Below are 6,194 nucleotides of genomic sequence, written 5' to 3' on the forward strand. Positions count from 1 at the left end.
GCTGTACTTAGGGAATTACATGTAAAATCAGGTGCTGGTGCAACTAGGTGTCAAAATAATTGTCAAGTAAAACTTTAAGTCTGGGATAGAAGCTCGAACTTTGTGGACTTGACGAAAGAAGAGGAGGGAAAAGTTTTTAAGAGATTTGAAAGTTATAATGTGTTTTTTAATATATTTATGATACCGAATCGAATCTTTACATACATATTCTACTACCATCAAAATACGTTTCATAATAAATCATTTCTATTGATTTTTTTTTTATTTTGTTTCACTTTATTTCAATATTTATAAAGGATCAGATGACATATAAAATAAAATAATTACATGGTAGTTTACAAATACAATTAACAAAGGAATTAAAAGTAGCCCAGGTCCTTGCTTATACCCAGGCAGGACATACTCTCTTTTCTATCTTGTATTATACAAGATAGAAAAGAGAACAGAATAATATATAATATCTGGCAAAGATCTTGGTTGTGATTAATCTCGATATAAATTCTTATATTCTATAGTTGAAATAAATTAATCATGATAAACAGATAAACATATGAACAAGCGATTTACTCTTATTGACACACAATAGTTATTAATTGTATTGGTATTATACATGCATTTGGTCTTTATTATCGTCGTCATTAATATTGTTCATTTGTATAACTGCTTTTATCGATATTTTACTATATTATTATTGTTAGTATTATTGTTTTATTTTGTTATTATCATATTGTTATTATTATTATTACATCTAATTTGAATATTATCATTGTCACAAGCATCATTACTAAAATACTTTGATACTATTATTATTGTCGATCCATCCATTAATAGGTGGATAAAACTATGCTATACAGACGCAACCTCTTGTGTGTCTGTTAACGAGTTTTGTTTCATATAGGTAGAATATAGAAAGAGGGTGTCCTCAAGGAGATCACTTATCTCCCTATCTTTTTTGTTGGTTAGTGCGATTCTTGGTATTTTAATTCGACACTCAGACAAACTAGAGGGAATGCATATTAATGGGAAACACTTAAAGTGTTACAATATGCAGATGATACCTTTTGACACTCAATGGTTCATGACAGGATTTAAAATGTGCCCTTGATACACTTGATGAATTTGAAAAAAATATCCAACCTTAAAATTAACATAACTAAAACCCAGGTGATATGGATTGGGAAGAATAGAACTTTTTAAAAAGAGATTTTACACGAATACAAACTGAACTGGATTTCGGAAGGGTATATTAGGTACCTAGGTATAGACTTTTCTGTTGAACTATCAAAAATGGTTGATTACAATTATCAGGAAAAGATTAAAGAAAATTAATAAAACGTCAGATGGCGGTATGGCGAAAAAGATCTTTGACTCCATTAGGCATGTTAGGGAGGGTAACCATTGTTAAATCTATATTAATACCGAAATTAAATTACTGGTTTTTATCTCTTCCAGAACCAAAACTAGAAATTATGAATGATTTTCACCGATGTTTTAACAAATTTATATGGGAAGGCAAACCCGATAAAGTGAGTAGAAAACAAATGTGTCAATTGTATAGTGAGGGTGGTGTTAAGATGACTGATATTTTTATTCATTCCAAATCATTAAAAATTTCATGGATAAGAAAGTCTATTTCTTGTTCTGAAAATTTTACTTTTCATATGTTTCAGTCATTTTTGCCTACAGCATATACATCTTTTCAATTATTCATCGGGCTGAGCATTACAAATCACTTGCTATATCAATGAATGACCCATTTTGGGCACAGGTATTGTTGGCCTCAGTTTTCAGATCTTACCCGCCTTCTTGTTGATGACGTTGGAATAATCCAAAAATTAAAATGAATAATAATGTAATATTTATCAGGTCTTGGTGTGTTAATGGGGTGCGTTTTGTTAATGATATTTAGGAACAGATGGAAAATTTCTCTCATATTTTGATTTTCAACGCAAATACAATGTACACGTAAATTTTCTTCAATATTATGGCCTGTGCAACGTCATTAGATATATAGTTTCAATAAACATGTAATACCAAAAGCTATATGGAACCTATTATTCCAGAAGCACTGCTTTTGATAATCAAAGTTAAAAAAGGTTGTGCTCACATTTACAATATTTTTTTGAATTATAAGTTGAAAGATTGCAAAAGTCTCATCAAATGGAAACAAACGTTTGACTTTGACAGCACTATATGGAGGTTTTACTATCAATATTCAACTGCATGCAGATGTCAACATGAGGTGGTTTCAATTCAAATTAGTGAATAGAATTATTTATATGAAAGATGCTTTGTTACGATTTAAATTAGTTACAGATAACTTATGCACTTTTTGTAATAATAATGAAGAAACTATTATGCATATTTTTTTTCTTGTGCCCACACAAACGAAATATGGTCTCAACTCGAAATCTGCCATCAAAATTTTAAATCAGAATAAATTCGGTTTTTACGGAAACAAAAATTGAGCTCTTAATTGTATTTTTATAATCGTTATTATAGAAAAGAAATTTTTGCAGCAAAATGCAAACACTGTCTTCCAGTTTTCGACCATGTTTTGTCTGAAATAAAATCTTATTATAGAATGGAAAAGTTCAATTATGTATTGTTTGAAAATATGTATTATAGTGATTTCAATAAAGGAACCCTGTGGAAGGGTTAAAAAGAAAAAAAAAACATTCAACGTGATACTAATTATTTATTTCTTAACGTAACCAGTATAACCACTGTATAGAAGTTGCCAATCTTTCACCATGGCCCAATTTTCTATTAACTTAATTGCTGTTATATGAAAACAGATATTAATTACCTTTGTTGCAGTCCTGGGCATGAGACACTTCTTATTTCATCAAAAGTTGTTAAAATCCTGCCAGGACGATTCATCCTTTGCACAGTATAATGCAAAAGATGAGACTAGGGCAATATTACCATGATTACTGAGCTTGTCCCGAAACCAACGCGGTTTTGTATTACGCTCATGCTGAGGTAGCCTAATATTTTTTTTTCAATCTTTGGATGTTGTCCGATGAAATAAATCCACATAAACCGATTTCTACTGCCAAAAACTCTGCATCATAAACGTTACTCCGCGGATGTCAGTGACAAGGGGCGAATATTTATCTGATTTATATTTGTGGGATTTATCTATCCCAAGTTCAAATGGAATTGTCAGTTCCATAATCATATTTTTTTTCGAACTTTCAGACATAAGTCAGGTTTTAGGTATGTTTGGGTACAACACGGTGGAATTGTTGAGACGGGGGAACAGCCGGTTAAGAACGGAATGTCGTGGAGGATTTTTGTATCAGGTGAGACATGGACATTTTCTGTGATTACTTCTACAAAACGTTATTATGGCGCCAAGTATAGCGGCCTTGGGACAGAAATATAGAACAATAATTCAGGACGTGGTGGAGTGTCTCGACACAGCTACAATGTTTGCATTGATTAGTAGTGGATTTACCCCATCTCAACAGATTCGCTCTAGTGTTTACCGTGTCACTAAACTGCATTAATAACAAATTTTAGAACTTTAACTGGCAAGTTTGTACAGTATACTCTTCCAAACCATGCAGTTGTTCTATGCTGACTAAAGAAAAAATCTTCCCTGAACAATACCTTTACATATGCGAATGCCAAATGGAAGAGACTTAGCAAACAACTTGTTCAAGTTATATTTTCAAAGGACGAGTTTCTTGAAATATCATTTTGATTTGATATATTTTTTTTTTAATAAGAACGAAATCTTGAATTATAATATGCTTTTTGTATTATAAGGCTATGATCCTTGTACGAATATCGTGCATTATCTTTGTAATGTTAGGTAGTAGGGTAATTAAGGCTACGAGACAAAATTAGAAAAAAAAGTTTAAAAAACGATTATTAGTGTATGGAGGTGCCGGGGATTGAACCCGGGGCCTCGCGCATGCGAAGCGCGCGCTCTACCACTGAGCTACACCCCCGACCACGAAACTGGAGACGTAAATATATATTTATTCAATATATACCTACATTAAGGCTTGTGTAATTTATTTAGGTATAATTATCTTTACTGTGAAATGCTGGAAGGGTTCAAGGAATTCGTGAATTCATAACATGACATAAATATTACAAAACTATCATTAATTAATTACGCATTATTCCGGATATAACATAGATCTATACGGCAAATCATCTTTCGTGCATTTCGGCTATCGGATAGTGAGAAACGTCCACTTTCTATAGGGATAAATATTAAATCTCCTTGACTAGACTCGGGTATAATTTTAATCATTTAAGTTAGAATTCAATTTCATTTTCCTTTTAGTTAACAAAATTTTCAATGATCTTTTACTGACAATATTTGATTATGAAAGACTGAATTTAATCTTCCTTGAATATCGTTCCCTCTGATTCACCTGGGCTTCCACCCCGTATTTATCCAGATAGATTTGTCTTACTTACTAGCCCCCGGCCGGATCCGGATATCTCACGGCATGCATATTCGTCGACCGGATACGTAACTTGGAAATGGTGGTCATCGCTGCATGCAGCAGCTGGATGGAGCTAGTCTAATACTGTATATGGATTTACCGAATACTACTAGGATACAAACAAGAAAAAACCCAAACAAACCAATCTGTGATATATTATGAGAAGAGGTGAGTGACAAACGCACTGATGGCAGGTCTAGTTAAATAAGAGGAATCCGGTATAAAGTATTCTTAAATCATTATAGCAGCAAATGGATCCACATGTCATGATTTCTCTCCGGCCTTTCATGTCAGCTACGGCTACGCTACCGGTACCGTACCGGTATCTACGTACGTACGTCAGCTGTGCTGATGTCGGTCAGCCAGCCCTGAAATTAAAGTGAAGGCCCGGCCGAGAGCGCGCGCTCGGGTAAGGGTCCTCGCCAGAACCTCGCACTCCGCTCCTCAGACTGAGGCTCAGGCTCTCTGCTCTGCCAGTTGATGTTATTATGATGGGGTGTGCGAATGTGATGTTACTGATGTGTGTGGTTTCCTCACATACGGTAGGTCTACTACTGTAACTAGGCCTACTTTGACCAAATTTATACCGTAGTATGATTGATGGGGTGACCATAAATTGCGCACATGCCGAGGCGTAGCCGTAGGCCGTACCATGATCATGACGTTGATTTTCAATCAAAAATTTCTCACAGTTCACACGAAATTAATCAAAATCATGATCATGATGATGATGAATACCAGACGTAAGGCAAAATCCCTTTCGCTTGATCTTTTAAAGTAGTCGAGGGCGGGGGGGGGGGGCATTATACTATTACTATATACTATAGGTCATGTAGTGTGACCTTAATTCGCGCATTACCTAATTTTGCGCACGGTTGAATACTTGAATTTACTTCAATATCTAGACCTAATTAATATTTTGAAAAACTGATAATTTTATTTTTAGTGATATCACCAACAGAAAGAGGGACTTAATCTTACCCAGTATAGTAATGTTCTTGAAGGTAAGTTCTCAATTCGTGAAAATATTGGCAAAACATTGGCAAATTTTGTTAACTTTTTTGTCCGCTATGAGAAAATCCGACCTTCTCGACAAGCATCAGTAGGCACTTCACCTGGCCCAGGCGGGCGATCGCGCAGACACATCGCAAGACGCAGATTTTTGCATTGCAGTGAATGGCGAGCGTATGTCTAACACACACAGTTCGCTCTTTGGCCGAGTGCTGGAGTTGCATTTGGCATTGCTTGAAAAGACAGAGTCAGCTTCTTCCTTTATTCCACTGATTTTGATCTGTCAAAAATACCCGCGGTTGCTTCTTACGTCTTCGGGAAACATCGGAAATATACAACACAGAGTTTCACTTAATACCTCCATGCGAGGGAAGGACCTAATATTCAGGTATTTATTTTTCTTTGCTTGAAATTACCTTCTTGTGATCATCAAAAAAAAATGTTAAGTAAGCCTGAAATACAGTGGAAATGCCCTTCATGTGTGACCCTCCCAGCCATTGATCAGTCTGATAAGTCTTCGAATAGACTTGCCAGCATTGAGAGTAAGTTGGATCAGGTTATGACTATGTTTCAGAATAGCTTAAGATGGTGTCAGATAAACTTGAGCAAAAAGCTGATAAATGTGAGGTTGAGTCCCTTCACTCCCAGCTTACTTCTGTGCAGTCTGACTTGGATTTGTTGAAATCGAAACAGTCAAGGAATGTCGAGTCA

At 35.0% G+C, this 6,194-nt stretch overlaps 1 non-coding gene across 1 annotated transcript; it reads right to left on the reverse strand.

Annotated features, from left to right (window-relative positions):
• Nucleotides 1-3,890: 3,890 nt before the first annotated feature.
• Nucleotides 3,891-3,962, reverse strand: TRNAA-CGC. Its single transcript has one exon. It is a non-coding gene; the product is annotated as a tRNA-Ala (tRNA).
• Between the last annotated feature and the right edge of the window lie 2,232 nt (nt 3,963-6,194).

Source organism: Lytechinus variegatus, chromosome 11, assembly GCF_018143015.1.
Source record: "Lytechinus variegatus isolate NC3 chromosome 11, Lvar_3.0, whole genome shotgun sequence".
Taxonomy (NCBI): domain Eukaryota; kingdom Metazoa; phylum Echinodermata; class Echinoidea; order Temnopleuroida; family Toxopneustidae; genus Lytechinus; species Lytechinus variegatus.